The sequence below is a fragment of the Panthera tigris genome, chromosome F3 (genome assembly GCF_018350195.1).
Source record: "Panthera tigris isolate Pti1 chromosome F3, P.tigris_Pti1_mat1.1, whole genome shotgun sequence".
NCBI classification, from domain to species: domain Eukaryota; kingdom Metazoa; phylum Chordata; class Mammalia; order Carnivora; family Felidae; genus Panthera; species Panthera tigris.
In genome coordinates, this window is record NC_056678.1 from 61205232 (window position 1) to 61223388 (window position 18157).

Consider the following 18157-nt stretch of genomic DNA (forward strand, 5'->3'; position numbering starts at 1 on the left):
ATATATAGCTGCTTGCAGGGGGGGAAAATGCTACCATATATTACTTCAGCTAAAATACGCTCTGAAAACCCACCACCCGTACTCACATTAGAACCATACACTGAAAAATTCTGGGAAATCAACAAGGAGTTGACAAAAAACACCCCGAGCCGTCCTTCAGTGAACAGAGGAGCGTGTCCCGACCGACGGTGTTAAAATCAAATAAAGTAAGACATAATAAAAGCCAACTTTTTAGCCAGCAAAGAATAAACACATCTGGTATTTAGAGTCCTACACGTGTGTATCCATCCAATTCTATAGCATCAGAGCTCTGCCGCCCAGTAATATAATAATATTATTTTTGAGATCAGTTAAAGTATAAAATGTGCGTACTCTCAGTCTTTAATATTAATAAGTCTTGTAACTAGCGGTTTCTCGTAGCCCCGAATTCTTGAGCACAACTAGAAAGGGCACTTATCCTGAAAAATCTAATAAATTTACAGTTTTATATACTTCCTTCAATTGTAAAAGTCTTGTTCAATAAACTTTAAAATGCCACTATAGAGCAATAACACAGACAGTATAAACCCAGCCCTGGGAAAGCTGTGCAACCAGAAATTGTTCCCCTTTCTGCTAGAGCAATAAAGTTTTATATGTTTGAACTGACTGTAAAAAGGTTTGAATGTTGGCAACTGGGGAATAATCTGTCTTCTTTATAGTTATTATCATATTTCCCACAAGACCCCTTGGTCTGTGTCAATCCTTCTTGTATATGACACCTTTGTACTGTCAGCGAAAGCAAGACTACTTTCCTTTTTTTTTTTTTTAACTATAGGACTTGTATCTGTTTTCCTTCAGATTACAGCTAACAGGAATAAATTATTTCTGACAAGCATCTATTGCAGTATTTTACCAAATAAAGCTGCTTGTGAGCTGCTTTTCCAAGAGCTAGGGGGGAGCCTCCTCCCCTTCCCTCCTCTCTTTCTCTCAGCTGATTCAAATGCAATTCAGGGATGGTTACATTGGAGGAAATGCCAATAAAAAGAGATTTGTAGGAAAGTTGCCCTGAATGCTGGAGCCCACCGTAACAAGGTGGTGCGGTCCTCGTGGGTGCCGTTGGGTCTGTGTGGAGAAGAAGTTTAGGAAAGGTGGGAGGACGAGCCATCTCTTTTTCTTCCCAACCTGTCTCAGGTCTGAGAGTGTCTGTGCTTCTTGGTTCAGACAGAAAGCCGAGTCCAGCCAGCAGGAGTGGCTGTGACCAGCAGGAGGGACGTCCAAGTTGTCACGTGGAGGCTTGGGCTCTTGGCCAACAGGTCACCGCCACTGGAATGAGCTTAGGCTCATGATAATCAGCAAAGACAGTGTGTGTGTGTGTGTGTGTGTCTGAATGTCATGTGTGTGTGTATGTGTGTGCCTGCATGTCTGTATGTCTATTTGTGTGTGTGTCTGGGTGTCTGTATGGATCTTTCTCCCTCCCCCAATCCCACTAAAAAGTCAGAGAGGAATGAGGATATGCACAAACACAAAGTTTTTCAAAGTCAGACGGCATTGTGTGGTTGGACGTCAATGGAACTGGCCCGGTTAAGTAAATTATGTCTGCACTCTGGAATAGACAGAGTCTCTCCGAGAAACCACGAAAACAGGATGGTCAGTCACTTGAACACAGGTGCATACATATTGGCATATACGCACGCAAGATATACTCATGGGAGTGCACACGCTCACCCTCAAACACAACTCAGCCAACTCCAAATGAACAGTCAACTCAAACGTGGAAGTTCTGGGGTAGGAGGGTGAATGCCCAACAAAATCTGTAAACCTAGCAACTCTGCCAAAAGGAGGTCGTGCACGTGAAATTGAGTAGATACACTGGCCTCTCGGTGACCCTGGAAAAACATGGAGCTTGTGAGCACATTCAAGCTCGTGAATGTGAATCCACGACGTCCTGTCACGTTCCCCTCGCGATCCCCATCTCCACGAACGTTCAGACAACATTATCACGTGCCCTCCTGGCCCCGTTCGAACGGCAAACATTCTTACCTGTGTACAGACGACACGAACAAGTCTCGTGACGGCAGCTACCTCACAGGACCAGGAACAAGGAACACCACGCTCCCTCCCACCGCCCTTCCCCCGGAACCGCTACAAACGAGACTTTTTAACAAAGGTGTAGGCGCGCGCATCTCAACGACCCGCCTACAGGAAAACCATGGTTCCACAATACCGGTTCTTTATTCTCTCCAAAATGGGTGTCCTGATGGAGGTGAAAAGCTCTTGGGTTTGGGTCATATGTCACAGAGGCATTAATAAAAAGGACAATAGGTGCGCTTTTTAAAATCAGGGGCCTAGGACACAGACGTAGGAAAGGGCACAAGTGACAAGTGGGTAGCTCGGTGGAACAATATGAAATGCCTTACAAATGTGCACATCATCCTTGGGCAGGACCATGCTAATCTTCCCTGTATTGTTCTCATTTTTCATATGCGCAGCTGAAGTGAGCGCGTAGGCTGCATTTAAAATGCTCTTACGTGGCGGCAGACGGCCAGCTTCAGGACCAGTAAGTAAACCACCCCCAGAGTGGAGCAGCAAAGGGAACTCCCAAAGGGTAAGGTATGTACCACAGGCATCTAATTCATGGAAGGTACTTAGGAATTGCAGATTCCTTGACCTGCTGCGAATGCATGGCCTGTGAATCTGCATTGTATCAAAAGCCGAGGTTATTCTGCAGGATCGCTGATCTTGCCTGCTGAGGTCCACCGGCCATTCCCCCCTGAATCACGTTCCCTTTTACAAATACGAAGGGCCTCAGTACACACCCTACTGACATAGCAGGTGGTGAAATTCAAAGCACTGTGCACCATGCTGTTTGAGACAGAAATGAAAGGGATCTAGAAAAATAGTGTCCAGGGGTGCCTGGGGCGCTCAGTCGGTTAAGCGCCCGACTTCAGCTCAGGCCGTGATCTCACAGTTCGTGAGTTCAAGCCCCGCACCGGGCTCTGTGCCGAGAGCTCAGAGCCCGGAGCCTGCTTCGGATTCCGAGTCTCCCTCTCTGTCTGCTCCTCCCCGGCTCATGCTCTGTGTCTCAAAAAAATAAATAAACATTAAAAAAGAAAAAGAAAAATAGTGTCCTGGAAGCCTTGCCTTGTTCTGCCTTTCCCCTGAACTCTGGTCTCCATCCATACCCTTCCCGTTCTGTGCATCCAACTGGGGTCTGGATGCCGAGAGGCAGAGTTCTCCTGAAAAGGGCAGGAATTGGAGCTCTCCCCTACCTTTATTATTGTTGTTGTTGTTGTAAATTTCAACAACCCCCACCCCCAGGGATTTGTACCTCACTGGGTCCTAAAATACACCCTGCCTCCTGAACCCAAATGTAGCTGGCTTTTATAGGAACACAGTTGAAGAAATATGCTGGGACTCTAGAGGCACTCAGGAAGACACCATGAGAGGCTCCAGCTTCCAGAACAGGCCAGGGGCCGGAGGATCCCACTAGCCCAAGGCAGATTCACGTTGAGAGGGTCTGGTGCTGGTGTTCTTCAGCTTATAGATTCCATCCAAATTTGATTATATGCTAGGGAACTCTCGCAAGATACAAACGGAGCAAACGAGGCAGACCAGTGGGCATCAGGCATTATTGCTGGTACCACTGCTTCTCAACAATCCTGATTCCCGCTGATGCTACTACGGCGGGGACCACAAAGTTCTGGAGCCTGCCGGGTGTCAGGCACCCGTCTAAACTCTTCAGATGCACCAGCACATTTCACCCTCAGCGCTACTCTTACCCCAACGCACCAATGATATTATTCACCGAGAGACAAGATGCTGTCACAGCTTGGGACTATTCTCCACGTACATCTAGCATTCATTCCTGTTCTATTCAAGGCTGCACGTAAGGGTGTCTCGGCATATGCAGTAGCCAGGGGCAGGAAGAGAACTTTTCTGTTAAAAGCTGGCAAGAAGCTGAGGAAATAACAAGAGAGGCTATACGCTAGGGGCCTTGGGACGTCAGATAAGGCTTCTTTCTAGAAGGAACCTGGAGTCTGGTGAGGGAGCCTGGAAATGGGCCGAAGACAGCTATATATGATAGCATTCCAGGGAAAGAGCTGAGAAGTGATTGGGGCAGAGGGCGGTGTAATGCCAATTATAAGAAAAAAAATACATATACAGTACACATCCCTTTTCTCAAGAAAATTGTGATATCCTTCATCAGACAAGATACCCTCACACAGAACAATCAGAAAATATCAGAAACTGTAAATAGCCAGCCAGTGCATACAGTCGCACAAATCTGAGGAATCAAGAGAAAGGAGACTTCAACACAAGCTGTGGTTTCTGAAGGGTGGACAGAGACACACGCAGAGGACAAACAGGAGACAGCATCCCAGGAGGAGCCGTGGGAGGCAAGACAACCAACCTGCCTGGCAGATCTGGACCCAGGAGCGAGGACAAGATCCTGACGAAAAGGATGCAGGCAGGTAAGCCCGGCCCCTCGCCTGGCCGACCTCAGACGTGGAGCAGAGTCAAGGCCACGGCACAGCCTGCCAGCAAACCTAGGCCCTCCTGCTCCTGTGGAAATACTAACGACCTCGGAAATCAACATGACAATAAAAACATAAAATCCCCAGGATGGGGACCCTCTTATCACAGCACAGATAGGGATGGTGGCATGCACTCATACACAGCAGGTGGATCTCAGAGGATGCGGTCGGGCTGAGGAACACCCTAGATGGAAAGGCTCCGGGGAAAAATCCAACAGCTGCTGGAGGTGGGCTCGGTGCTTCAACAGGAAGCCCTTTCCAAACGAAATCAAGGCCAATGATGGACATTCACTAGGAGTCCTCCTCACTCCAAAATTCAGTGGGTCTGTGAAGCCTCTGCACAGGAGAGGGGGGAATACCCCAACTCTTAGATGACTCTGGTCTCCTGGGTCCCCCCCGACCCAGTGCCAACAATATAAACATCCAACCGGGGCGGTGTCCTTGACCGTGTGACCATCACTGTAACATCAGATGAGAACAGCACTGCTTGAGGTGAAAACATGTGAAGCTGCCGGCTTGAAAACATTATTTCTTGGGTGAAGTTCTTCACCTCATCACTTAATACACGTTTATTGTTTTGTTACTAACAACAGAAGTAATGGCAATACTTTGGTATCAGCATAATGTTTTATACCCTAACAATACTTTCATAAGTGTGATTGTGTTTACTTTTTTTGTAAGTTTTTTTAAATTCATTTTGAGAGAGAGAAAGAGTGCACAAGCAGGGGAAGGGTAGAGAAAGACGGAAAGAGAGAAAATCCCAAGCAGGCCCCGCACTGTCAGCTCGGAGCCCGATGTGGGGCTCGAACCCACGAACCGTGAGATCATGACCCAAGCTGAAACCAAGAGATGCTTAACTGACTGAGTGACCCAGGCACCCCTATGTTTTCTCTATTTTTTTTTAAAGTGTTTATTTATTTAGAGAGAGAGAGAGAAGGAGAGAAAGAGAATCCCAAGCAGGTCAGCCAGGTCCGACACAGGGCTTGATCCCACAAACGGCGAGATCATGACCCGAGCTGAAATCACAAGTCGGACGCTTAACCGACTGAGCCACCCAGGTGCCCCTGTTGACTCTTGCTAATAAATGTATCCATGTTATAGGTGAAGACCCTCACACCCAGAGAGGGTAAATGACTCACTCAGGGCCACAGAGCAGGTAACAGCCAGGGTTACACGGGGGCCACATCAACTGAGTCCTCATAATTTACTAAATGCTCGTCATATGTAAGAGATGGGGCTGACCTCGACTAGGATGCAAAAGTGGGTGGGAAAGGTCACAGGAACCCAGTGCGAAGGACAAGCACCTTGAGCCCCGAAACTGACCACCTTGCGGTTCATTTCACACCACCCCGCCTACCTGGCTGGGTCCCTGTCATCAGCCCAGCGGATGCAGGGTCCCCCGCCTGACCCGCTCACCCTACGGCAGGCACTGAAATTGGCAAGGAGGTAATAAAGACGACCCTCTCTGCTCCCCTCCACCCTCCTTACAGCAAAGCCACCGCATTCTGGTCAGCGGGCAAACAAACAGCTAGGCCCTGACTACACAAAGTACCAGGGAATCTTTGGGGGGGGGGGGGTTCCCCAGGGGCGCCCAGTAACACGAATTTCCATCTCTCCCAAGTAATCGAAGCGCTCCCCGTCGGCCTCCGCTGCAGAAACCAACAGAGCCCCCCAGCCCCCCTACCCCAGCAACCGGGGCACATGCTCCCCGAGGCCACAGGGATCCCGAGCCCCTCAGGAGCTGCCGAGGCTTTCTCATGTGCCGGCTGCTCATCCAGCGTCATTAAGGACACGCCGGTCTCCACCGCTTCCCCGCCTGAAGAAAAGCCACCCACGGGCTCCCCGCAGACGGACACGCGAGAAGCCCCCGGAACCCACAAAGGGAAGCCAGCGTGCCGAGGGTTAAGCGCACCCTGTAATAAGCATCTCTGTTCCGGCGTGTTGCGAAAGCCCATTACCTCCCGCCACATTACCTCATTCATTTCTTATATGCGGATGGTTTATTTTCCCATGAGCACCCTGGCTCTCAGTATTAAGTCCCCTCCTTCGCCTCTATTTCTCTATCCATCACATTTAACACTCTGACAGTAACAGTCTATAATGTTTCTATTCTACAAAACCGCTCTGTCAACTCCGGGCTTCCAGAGCAGCAACTGAGGAAAATAAATAACATCAACGCCAGGGACGACAGCATCGCGGCTCCCTTTCTGCTGGGCTTTTTTATTTTATATTATTCTACAAAGGGAGAAAAAAAAAAATAAAAATAAATAAATAAATAAATAAATAAATAAATAAATAAATGGGTGGGGGGGGGAGGGAGGTGGAAGCAAAGAAGAGAAGAATTTCCTTCGCATCCAATAGACGCTTAACAGACCTGAAGGGACAGTCACGGCATTTCCCTTTCAGACAAAGAAGTGATTTCCCCTCTCTCTTCTCGAATCCCCTGACCGCCTCCCCCCCCCCCCCCCCCCGTTTCCCTTTCCACGGTGGTTTACAAAAGGACTGATATTTACTGCACTCCCTCTACCTGCCCCCGGAGAGGCAGAGCAACATAGAGCCGAGAGAGTACGTGGCACCCCGTGCACGGTGCAGGGTGATTCATAAATTCTTGTCATCTTTTCTGGAGCAAGAAGGGGGTGGAGGCAGGCCAGTGGCCCACAACATTTGTGGGGGGAGGGGGGGGAAGTGGGGAGACACCCAGGGAACAGCAACTCTGGAACCCAAGAGGAGGCAGAAAAGGCAAGGAAACATGAACTCCTGAGAAATAAGCCACTCGGGAAAGCTGCCTCGTCTCCATATTCCGGGGGTGTCCCAAAGCTGTGTTTATTTTCATCCTCTGGGATGTACATCGTTTAAAAACGTGTTATATTTCCATCTAGCTTCCTCAAAAGATCTCCAGATAGCTGGGCGGATGGATACTCTTGAACATAATTTGGCTTCCTCTTCATGACCCAAATCGTTCATCATTATGAATGCCAATTACCACCCAGACCCACTGCTGGATGGGAGTCTGCCTGTCTGTTGTACATAAACTCCATCTGCTGGGCTGCGTAAGTTCTCTCCTCTCCTTCGTAGTTTCACTGCCTCCCGGAGTAGCCTTTTCTTCAAAGGCAGGACAGTGTCACAGTCAAGAGCATGGCCGCGGTACCAGATCATGGAAGCCAAGACCAACTCTGGGCCGTGGAACCCCGTTTCTGATCCCCTCTCCAGGCTCTGGCCTCCCCTGTGAAATGGAGACAAGTACGGTGGTTTGAAGGCTACCCGAGTTAAGACTTGCAAGCGTTTAAGACAATGTCTACCGTTAGCAAAGGTCAGCTGATCTCAGTAAATATGAGTGATTACCATGCCTGCATCCTGGCAGGAGCTAGAAAGCTGGACGGCAACACGGTTCGAATCGTGTTTGAAATAAGAGTATAGAGGTCTTGGGTGGTGGCCGGTGGGCACTCTGATGAGTCAACTGGCCCAGGCCGGAGTGCATGGTGCCTTTATGGTGGCCACGTGGAGGCCCTCTACGCTAACGCCCTGGCTCCAGACGGGTGAGGCTGCCAACACTGAGTTCGGAAAGGTGAGATGTCACTCTAGAGAGACTCGTTCGGAATAAGGAAAGAACAAGGAGACAGGAGACCATGCTGGAAAAACAACCTAAGGAAGGCCTTTCACCGAACACTGCCGAACACAATCCTGCCATTCCTTCTCTTCAACGGGAGTAAGACGTACGATGTATAAAAGTGCTTTGAGTGGTATGAAATACTCCGTGCCTTACTGTCTTCACCAACGGGACCATCATTATTACTCAACTTCGCACCCTAGAGCTGTTAAAAAGCACTGCTAACCCTAAAGGCGTTCAGAAGTGGGAGTCTGGTTTTTCCTCGACTGCTACCCAAGGGGCCACGGGATTTCTTTTTTCCATCTCCGTCTGTGGGGGGAATGGAGCAAAGGGCAGGCGCAGGGCCCAACCCTCTTGACGATGGGTACCCTGGGGATTCACGCACATCGACTCCCCAGACCTGCTCCCCACCAAGGGAAGGTCAGACTCCAGCATGTCTAAGGCTCTTGCCACAAAGCTTCAGAATAATGCCTGCATTCCAACCGAAGGGGCAAATGGGAAAAAAAAAAAAAAAGTCAAAACCAAACGGGATACGGCATGTCTGATGCCCAGAGGCAAGGAAGGACTGGTTCCCGAGTCTTCATTTCTTGTCTGGTTCAATTCCAAATATCACCAACAATCTAACTTACAGAGGCAAAGATCGCTTCTGCTTTTATGACTTTTTATTTGGGGGTTGGGAGAATAGACGTAAAGACCATAATCAGACTTAAGTGACATTATTTCATTATTTTAAATGATGACATTTCATTAGTGCTGCTTACAGTATTCCCTGACACTTTAATTTTTCTATTTTGGTGACAGAAAGGCAAAGGTGACCTCACAGCACCAAAGATATCCCCTAGGGAAAGAGGGAGCTGAGCCTTTCATACAATTTCTTTCCAACAAATTAACACTGAGTATGCCTATGTATAAAGAAAGCACTGGAGGGGAAAATACATAGGTAGGTGCAGTTCCTGCATTCAAAAGTTGATAATTTAGTGAAGAAAGAGGGACATATGAACAACTGACTAAAATTAGGAGTTGAATAATTAGAAAATACATGCTAATTAAAGCTACAGGCATTTTGTCTTAGGAACATGGCAGAAGGGGTGATTACTTTGAATGCCAGTCTTAAGAGAGCTTTCAGATTTTCACAGAAACAGAGATATTTGGGCGGCTGCAGAACTTTCCACTGTTAAGGGCTCAGCTGACATAGTCATGCAACCTATATTCAAACCCCTACTCTTCCAATGCCAACCTGGGTAATTTGGGCAAGTAATTTAAGGCCTCTAAGCTCAGTCTGCTAGTCAATAGAGCGGGGACAATGATAATATATACGTGCTAGGCTTTACAGAGAGGGCAAACTAAAAGAATGAACATAACACCGTGCATGATATGCAACCCCTAAATGAAGATTAGCTATTATTAATAGAACACTTCTCCAACCCTTATGAAGTAGGTGACATTACCATCTCCACGTTCACTACGGAGATAACAGACATGAGAGATTTCAGGTCAATGTCACACAGTAGATGGGAGGATTCTGGACACAAACTCAGGTCAATCTAACTCCAAAGTCAAAGTTCTTTCTCACTATGTTTTATTCTTATTCAAGAAACTCTGTCTCCTCCCAGAAAGGAGGTGCAAGATCTAGAAGGCAAAGTCTCAGAAATCACCAGAAAATAGAGCATGATTCTAGCAGATCACACATGGTCTCTAGTGAGACGAAGTCACATGAAGGTCAGATACACAGCCACTAGGAAAATCAACAACACACAGAAGTGATCACAGTATTCTATGAAACTGAAAGGTCTAACACAATCCGAAATGAACAAAACTCTACCAGGCATTCAAATTCCCTCCCCTTCCTAATTTCCTTGTTCTTATTAGTGCCAAGCCCATTCTCCCAGGTAACACCTTGAACACAGATACAGAGATAAAGAGATGGACGAACTCAGAGTCTAGTTCAAACTTGTGCAGGATGCACAATCCTGGCAAAGCCTCATTTCCCACAGCAACATGATAATGGGCATCTTATGACCATGCCCTCTGGCTATTTGGGGGCACTTGTAATTGTTAAACAGCTTTTCACTGTGCTAAGTAAACTCCCATCTCAAACTTTTTGTGGCATCCAAATGAGTCAGTGAATTAAATGATTCAACCATTCTTTCCATCTATCTATTTTTGAGAGACAGAGAGAGGCAGAGCACAAGCGGGGGAGGGGCAGAGAGAGAAGGAGACACAGAATCTGAAGCAAAGCTCCAGGCTCTGAGCTGTCAGCACAGAGCCTGATGCAGGACTCAAACTCCCAAACCATGAGATCATGACCCGAGCTGAAGTCGAACGCTTAACCGACTGAGCCACCCAGGCGCCCCTCAACCATTCTTGACCCCTACCTTTCTTTCCCTCAACCTCCATATCTAGATGGTCACCACACGCTCTTAATCTTTCTTTCCCAACAGGCTGAGACTATTCATTCCCCAAATACCACTCATTTACCCAGACCCCAGGTCCTCTTGTCTCCTGGGTGACTTCCCTGCCTTCAATCTGTCTTCAGTCTAATATACATCCTGCACACTTTTATCAGAATAAAAGTCCTTAACTCTGGTTTTAGTAGATGTCATCTGTCATAGGACAGTCCCACAAAGAGGCCATGCACAGAGAAGCACGTGTAAGTTTTATGTAGCATGTCCAGAGCCACAGAACCACTCATGGATGAGCTAGGGCTCACTCCTCAGACTCCCTGTCTAGGGCTCTCCCAAAGTCCATCAAAATACGATATAGCACTAAAGTTACCTATCTCTAGAGAATGTTGGGACCAGTGGATAAGATGGTACCCATGGGACTCCCTAGTTCATACACTGAATGATTATGGAGCACTTACTAAATGCTCAAGCCAGGGGCGCCTGGGTGGCTCAGTCAGTTGAGCGTCCGACTTCGGCTCAGGTCACGATCTCGCGGTCCGTGGGTTCGAGCCCCGCGTCGGGCTCTGGGCTGATGGCTCAGAGCCTGGAGCCTGCTTCCGATTCTGTGTCTCCCTCTCTCTCTGTCCCTCCCCCGTTCATGCTCTGTCTCTCTCTGTCTCAAAAATAAAAATAAAACGTTAAAAAAAAAAAATTTAAATGCTCAAGCCTGTCGTAAAAAAAATGGAAGAAGGATATAAACAGGCATTGACCTCAAAGTACTTATGGTACAATGGGAAAATAAACATATAAAAAATAAAATTACAAAGACTAGGTAATATAAGTTAAAATGAAGGAATATATAAGGCAAAGTGAATACAAAGAAGAAGGAATATCTAGGACTGAATCAGAGTACTCGGAAAAGGTCTCTGCTCGGGTTTCAATAATTAGCTGTAGTTTACTTTACGGATGGCAGGTACAGGGATTCCTGGTGGGAGAGACAACCTTCAAAGGTATGGGGAAAAAAGTGGCAAGTTTTAGGTATTGTAGGTGACTCCACATATTTGTAACCTACAGTGATCTAGAAGAAAATGGTAGGAACTAACCCTGGTGAGGTAGACAAGGGCTAGATCTCAAGGCTAATGGACCTACGCCAAGGACTTCGGGGTTCATCCTGCAGATTTCCACGTTGTGTCTATGATACATACATACTCGCTGATGATCAGATTCCGGGCATACTACAGAGGGTGGGCCCAGAGAAATGCACGATTCCCAGCAGACTACTGAGCTACTTTTCTTCCACTCTCTCGGCTTTTCTTGTAAAAGCAAAAATCCCCTCTGGATTTCTTTCAGTTAGCACAAACGGGTACCAAGGTAGGTCTTTCATAAAAGCGAAGTGGCTCAATGCAGGTTTTTGAAAAGTGAACCTGTACCTCCCTGTTCCTCAGCAGGCACCCCGGGGAATAGCAGGGCCACCCAAAGGATCCGGTGAAAGCTGCCTGTGTGATGTCTCCTCCCTTCCTCGGCAGTGAGTATGAACAACAGCGTTGGTTCAGAGATGCCTCCTCCTATAACTCCAAGCCAGATCTGTCCTGGATGTTTACCTCTGCCATGTAACAGTGGTCCCTACCCAACATCCTCCCTCCTCCGCAGACACAGAGGTCCCAGGGAAGGCCGCACTCACACAGGCACCCCTCTTGGGATTAGCACAGTTGGGCCAAGGCTCACCAAAGCCATGTGCTCTGGTGGAAAGAACCCACCCTGGGTTTAGTCTTAGCTCTACAACGTACTAACTCTATGACCTTGTGTCCTTTACTTAATCTCTCTGTGCCTCAGTTCCCTGATGTTAAATGAGAACCAAATAAAAATACCCACCCCCTCCCTTCACATTCACAGTTGTTGTGAAGATGAGGAAAGTGAATGCTCCTGAAACTTTTTTTGATTTTAATATTTATTATTTTTAAATAGGTACTGTGTTTACAAGATAAAAAAAAAATACCTCTACAATACGCGTGTGATTGATTCCCACATGCTGCCGGGTCTTGCTCCCGCCCTTGGCTCCGTTCCCCCATCCCCCTCTCCCAGCGGGCTTCTACAGGTAACCATTTTAATTCTTTGCTTGTTTATCTCCACGGGGTTTCTTGAAAGGATTGTTTCCAATATAAAGTGCTATATAAAGTAGTGATCATTGTTGTAATAGGAAAGTAGGTGGTGAGGAGAAGGACGGGGATGGATGGCTGTGTTGTCTACCAGGGTCCCCATTTCCTCCATAGAAACCTGCCTCATTATTACCATAGTTCACACTGATCCGTTTCAACCATCCATCGAGCCACCCACCCATCCATCTAGCCATCCACCCATCCATCCAACCAAGCAATACTTACTAGTGCCACCTGTACTCAAGGCTAAGTGACAGCATAATTCGAGGAATGCTAAGATTAATAAGTGCGTCTATAGCACTTTTGAGTTCATACCATCCTCTTTCAGGCTTACGCTCCCCGTCACACTCCTTTTCTGTCTGGATGTGAGCTGCCTACCACCGGTAACCACAGACTGAATGAAGTTTTTCTATCTCCCAAAGCACATGGTGTGGTACGCCCAAATGCATACAGCAGACACTCAAACAGACTTGAGGTGGCCACAGACAAGAAGTCCTTGGTGCTGCATCGGTCAGTCAGGGGGCCTGGGGTCCAGCAACCTTTCCATCAGTGGTGGGAAAATCCAAGATGGCCTGCAGGCCCTGGGAGGGGGCGGGGGTGGTCTTAGACCGGAAGGAAGCTGCCTCAGCCTCTGGTTACAGGGAGATGAGATTTGAGGGCATGGGTCTCTACGTTCTCACTCGGTGAGAAGGGACAGAGCAGGAAGAACAAAAGGACGGGCGCTTATAACAGCTTCCAACATGGTGACATGACCAAGGAGGGAAAATGACTCAGCAGAAGGAAATGTTGTGCATCAGCTGTTCTCGGCCAAGGAATTGTGCGGCGGCAGAAACACGACATCCCAGCAGCTCCTGCCCCTGCCCCCAACACTCAAAATACTTCCCTTCTTTTTTGTGTTAAGATTTGGCAACTTTCGATCGCTTTACAGCACATCCTTGAGCTGTCCATCAAGGAGGCTTCCTCGTGTTGCCACCAAATGACTTTGCGACCTTGAATTACAATGCAATGCAGTGCCTCTGTGTCTCCACTGCTCCATCTGTGGGATGGGGGCGACAGTCCCTACTCTGTCTTCATTGTCAGGTGCCAGAGAATCAAGTGTGCTAACATCCACTAATAGAAGCATCCTCTAATTAAAACGGGTATTGGTGTTGGAATAAGTACTGACTCTCTCCCAATGGGGGGGAAAAGGCATTGTTTTTAAATGAAGAATTTTTAAGGTAAGAACCAACTGATCACACACCCGGCAGCCATTTCACATAATTTTTTTTTCCTGTTCTGATCTTCCAACCCTAGAGAGACCTTTGTGGACTCTTCTCATAGTAGGCCTGACAACCTCTTCCAAGGAATATAATTTTAAAGGTCAATTCCAAATCCAGGCTTTGAATCTCTTCTATTCCTCCCCCACCAACCTTTTTATATCTGTCTGATGTGCCCTCTTTCCCAGAGACTCACAGCCCCCTCCCGTCGAGCCCCCTCCCGCATCCTGTGTGGTGGAGATGATAACCAATCATGAAAACCCGCAGCCTGCAGCCGTTGGAGCGAGCGGGTGCACGGAGGGGAGGCCGAGGAGGAGCCGGTCAGGATGCATGTAATCAGAAGGGTTATCTAATGCTAGTTTCATTCTAATTGAGTCAGTACCATATGTCACCCTGCAATAACATCACAAGCAGCATGCAACTGAATACATATTTAATTCACATAATGGGTACAGCAGTAGAAGTAATCAAGGCAGTTTGCCATAAGCCATAAAGAAATGTAGCTTGTTCCTATCAAGAAACATTTGGCACTTAGGGAGAGAACTGTATCACCAGCGAGAGGGGAACCGTATTACTGCGAGGGCTCATGGGGGGAGGGGGAGGCAGAGCTGTGGGGGGCGGGGACATGGGGAGAAAGAGATGAGAGGGAGAAGGAAACCAACAAATGAAAACACGAAAGAGATTAAAGCCAGAACATCGATTCCCTGCGAATGAAAATCAATGAAGGAATATTGTCAGTGGATCGTTGACCATCTCAATATAATTAACAGTAATGGATTTATTGGCAGTAGCTTAATGATTTAACGTCAAATGTGGCCCGGAATTTCCTGTGCTGTCACGGGCCCTTCTCATTCCCTCCTGGCCCAGTCCGCATCCCAGGAAATGGATGGGGCTAGGGAGGGTTAAAAACATTTTTTTTTTCACATCCCTTCATCTGGATTGGCATCTGACAGAAAGCTGCTCGCCCATTCCCTCATTTCCTCCCTCAAGGAGATGATTAATACCGCTGGGCAATGCTCATCAATATCTTTGGACAGATCAACTAGAGTTTTCATTAAACCCATATTAATGTCCTAGATACACAGCTGTGGACAGGTTATTCTAAAAAAGGGGGGGGGGGTGCAGAAGAAGAAAGAAAGAAAGAAAAGAGAGCAAGGAGAAGCAAAACCCTCCATTTCAGTTAACTATTCGCCTGGAATTAACAGGAAACCTGGCTCCTTCCCTCATTAGGGCTTCTTCCACCAACATGTTTTGATGTATATTTCATGAGGATAAACAAACATTCATTTCACTTTGGGAAGGTGTTTGCTGTAATGTATTGTCAGCGTAGCCAGCAAGGAGGGGACATTAATTTCAATTCTGGTGTTTAAACACTTTGGCGAGTCCCAATTACTCATTCCCCAGCTCGATATCAGGAGCCCCAGAGGAAGGTCGCTGCCTCCCCGTGCGGCACCCTGGGCGCGGCCCCGCCCCCCAGCGGGCACAGCTCTTCCCAAGTGGGGAGAGAGCGGGAAGCAGGCGAGATGGCTTGTCACCCCGCCAATCCACAGTCAGACCTCGGCAACAGGGGCCAGGAAGACCGGGCCTTGCATTGCTGCCATCCTTGTGAGAAGCTGTGTGCACGCAGGAGTTCGAAAAGGAAGTCAGATCCTGTTTTTTTCTTGGGCTAAATCTGAGGATGCCAACCTTTTCATGGAGAAGAGCAACGCCTTGATACCTAGAAAGCTAGATATTGGGATGAGAATGGGAGAACAGAGACAGGCCGTATGTCACTGAAGACCTTAAATACGGATGCGGAAGAGGTCATGGTCCTGGGGGACCTGGAGGGGCCCCTGGTGGCACCTTCCAGCCACTCCACCATCAGAAACGTTTGCGGCAGGCCTTCCTTCCATCTTGCAAAGGATGAGGAAAGGAGACCTCCTGCATCCCTGAGAAAATGAAGCTTTGCAAAGCTAGAGGACGCAACAAATTTAATTTTATTATTCATGATTATTATGTTATTCGTTTCCATCTGCATTTCTTTTTTTTTCTTCTTTCTTTAATGTTTATTTATTTTTGAGAGAGAGAGGCAGAGCATGAGCGGAGGAGGGACAGAGACAAAGGGGGAGACCCAGAATCCGAAGCAGGCTCCAGGCTCCGAGCTGTCAGCGCAGAGCCCGACGTGGGGCTCGAACTCATGACCTGAGCCGAAGTCAGACGCCCGACCGACTGAGCCACCCAGGTGCCCCTGCATTTCTTTTTTTAAGTTTATTTATTTTGAGAGAGAGAGAGAGAGAGAGAGAGCGTGCGTGAGTAGGGGAGGGGCAGAGGGAGGGAGAGAGAGAATCCTAAGCAGGCTCCGCGCTGTCAGTGCAGAGCCCGACGTGGAGCTCGATCTCAGGAACCTGGAGATCACGACCTGAGGCGAAACCAAGAGTCGGACGCTAAACCGACTGAGCCACCCAGGCACCTCTCCCTCCATTTCTGATAGCACCTGCAGCTTTAGCAAAAAGTTCTTCGCGGGGCGCCTGGGTGGCTCAGTTGGTTAAGCCTCTGACTTCGGCTCAGGTCATGATCTCACAGTTTGTGAGTTCGAGCCCCACGTCAGGCTGGAGCCTGCTTTGGATTCTGCCTCCCTCGCTCTCTGCCCCTCCCCCGCTCGTGCTCTGTCTCTCTCAAAAAATAAATAAAAACAACAACAACAACAAATTAAAAAAAAAAAAAAAAGTTCTTCGCAATGTGCCAAGCCTGTCTTGAAGCCACCAGTGAACTGCCTGCACTGTTGGACACAGCAGAGGATCTCTCTCCACGTGGGGAGCCGGCTAGCGAAGACTTCACCAAACCAGAAGAATCCTTCCTAACAGCGTGAAGAACTAGCCTCAGGTCTCTCTAAACAGTTACTTCCGGCTAATGATAAACTATTTAAAGGGAGGTGCACACATGTTTCAAAGACACAACTGTAAGGTTGAAAAATGAACGTGAAAAGATGGCATGATGGCATGAGATATGTGTGCCCTGGCAGGAGCGAGAGCAGCCAGGAGAGGCAGGTGTCCCCCCAAAGTCTCTGCATGGGGGGAGCACCGGAAGTCACAAGCGGGAAGAGCCCAGGGCCCACGTGGTACCTTGGGGATAGCACAACACACAGGGTCTCAGATGCATGCCCACAGCAGGACCCAGCTGGGAGAGTTAGCGAGATCTGGAAGACACAAAGCTAAGAAGGACAAAGAAACCCCCCCCCCCCGGCTCTTATCAAAGTTACTTCTTCCGTGAGTGAATGCTAAGCCCACAGTTTCTCCATATATGAGGGTTTTTTTTTTTAATTTTTTTAAATGTTTCTTTTCCAAAGAGAGAGAGAGCACCCCATCTCCCAGCGCCCTCCTCTCTCTCTTTGCTCTGTCGCTTGCCTGCACTTTCCAAGAATCCAGCAGCTCAAGGGTTAATGTCCAGCACCCAGAAGATAGTCCCAAGGGCCATGCTCCAGCACTATGGCTGTGTCCACGCTGCCTGTCGGGAGTCCACGCCGTGCTGGTTGTTAAGTAGTCTGGACACCACTTCTGCATCCAGGGTTGGGAATGGTCAGTGCATCACTCATTTGTTCAACAAACTTATCCGCGACTGAGAGCGTACTGGCCTGTGCCCAGGAGATCAGGGAAATGAAGTGGGATCCTGGTCTCTCTCACTGACTCGCCCCTGTGAACCCAAGGAGGGAGGCATCACCATTCCTTTCTGCCTTCTGACATCTTAATGCACACCTCCTTCCAAGGGTCCTGGGGCAGCCAAGGAAACATACCTCGAGAAACTGTGGGACTTAGCATTCACTTAAGGAAGAAGCAACTTTGATAAGTCTGAAAGTTTCTGATGCTACCCCTCTGCTGCTTGTCACCTGCTTAGTTCCCATCAGACAGACCAGGGAAGCTTCCCAAGAGACCAGACCAGACAGGTTTGGCAAAGCAGAGAAGCCTGATAACATCTGGGTCTCTGGCAGAGAGGAGAGGCTGGGAAATTGGCAAATAGTTCTGTCACAGATCAAAAAAGACTTGCGGCCAAGAACACACCCTTGTGGGGTCCAGGTGACCTACCACTGTCATCTAAAAAGAACCAAATGTAATGGGGTGGCTCAGTCGGCTGAGTGTCAGATTCTTGATTTCTGCTCAGATCGTGATCCCAGGGTCGTGGGGATCCAGCCTGGCATCGGGCTCCACACTGAGTATGGAGCCTGCTTGGGATTCTCTCTCTCTCTCTCTCTCTCTCTGCCCCTTTC

General features: G+C 48.2%; 1 protein-coding gene and 1 non-coding gene across 4 annotated transcripts in view; both read right to left on the reverse strand.

Annotated features, from left to right (window-relative positions):
* Positions 1–18157, reverse strand: part of PBX1 (PBX homeobox 1) — a 289312-nt gene that overhangs the window by 149423 nt on the left and 121732 nt on the right. The window lies entirely within an intron of this gene.
* LOC122236036 lies at positions 2377–2479 on the reverse strand. Its single transcript, XR_006214245.1, has one exon. It is a non-coding gene; the product is annotated as a U6 spliceosomal RNA (small nuclear RNA).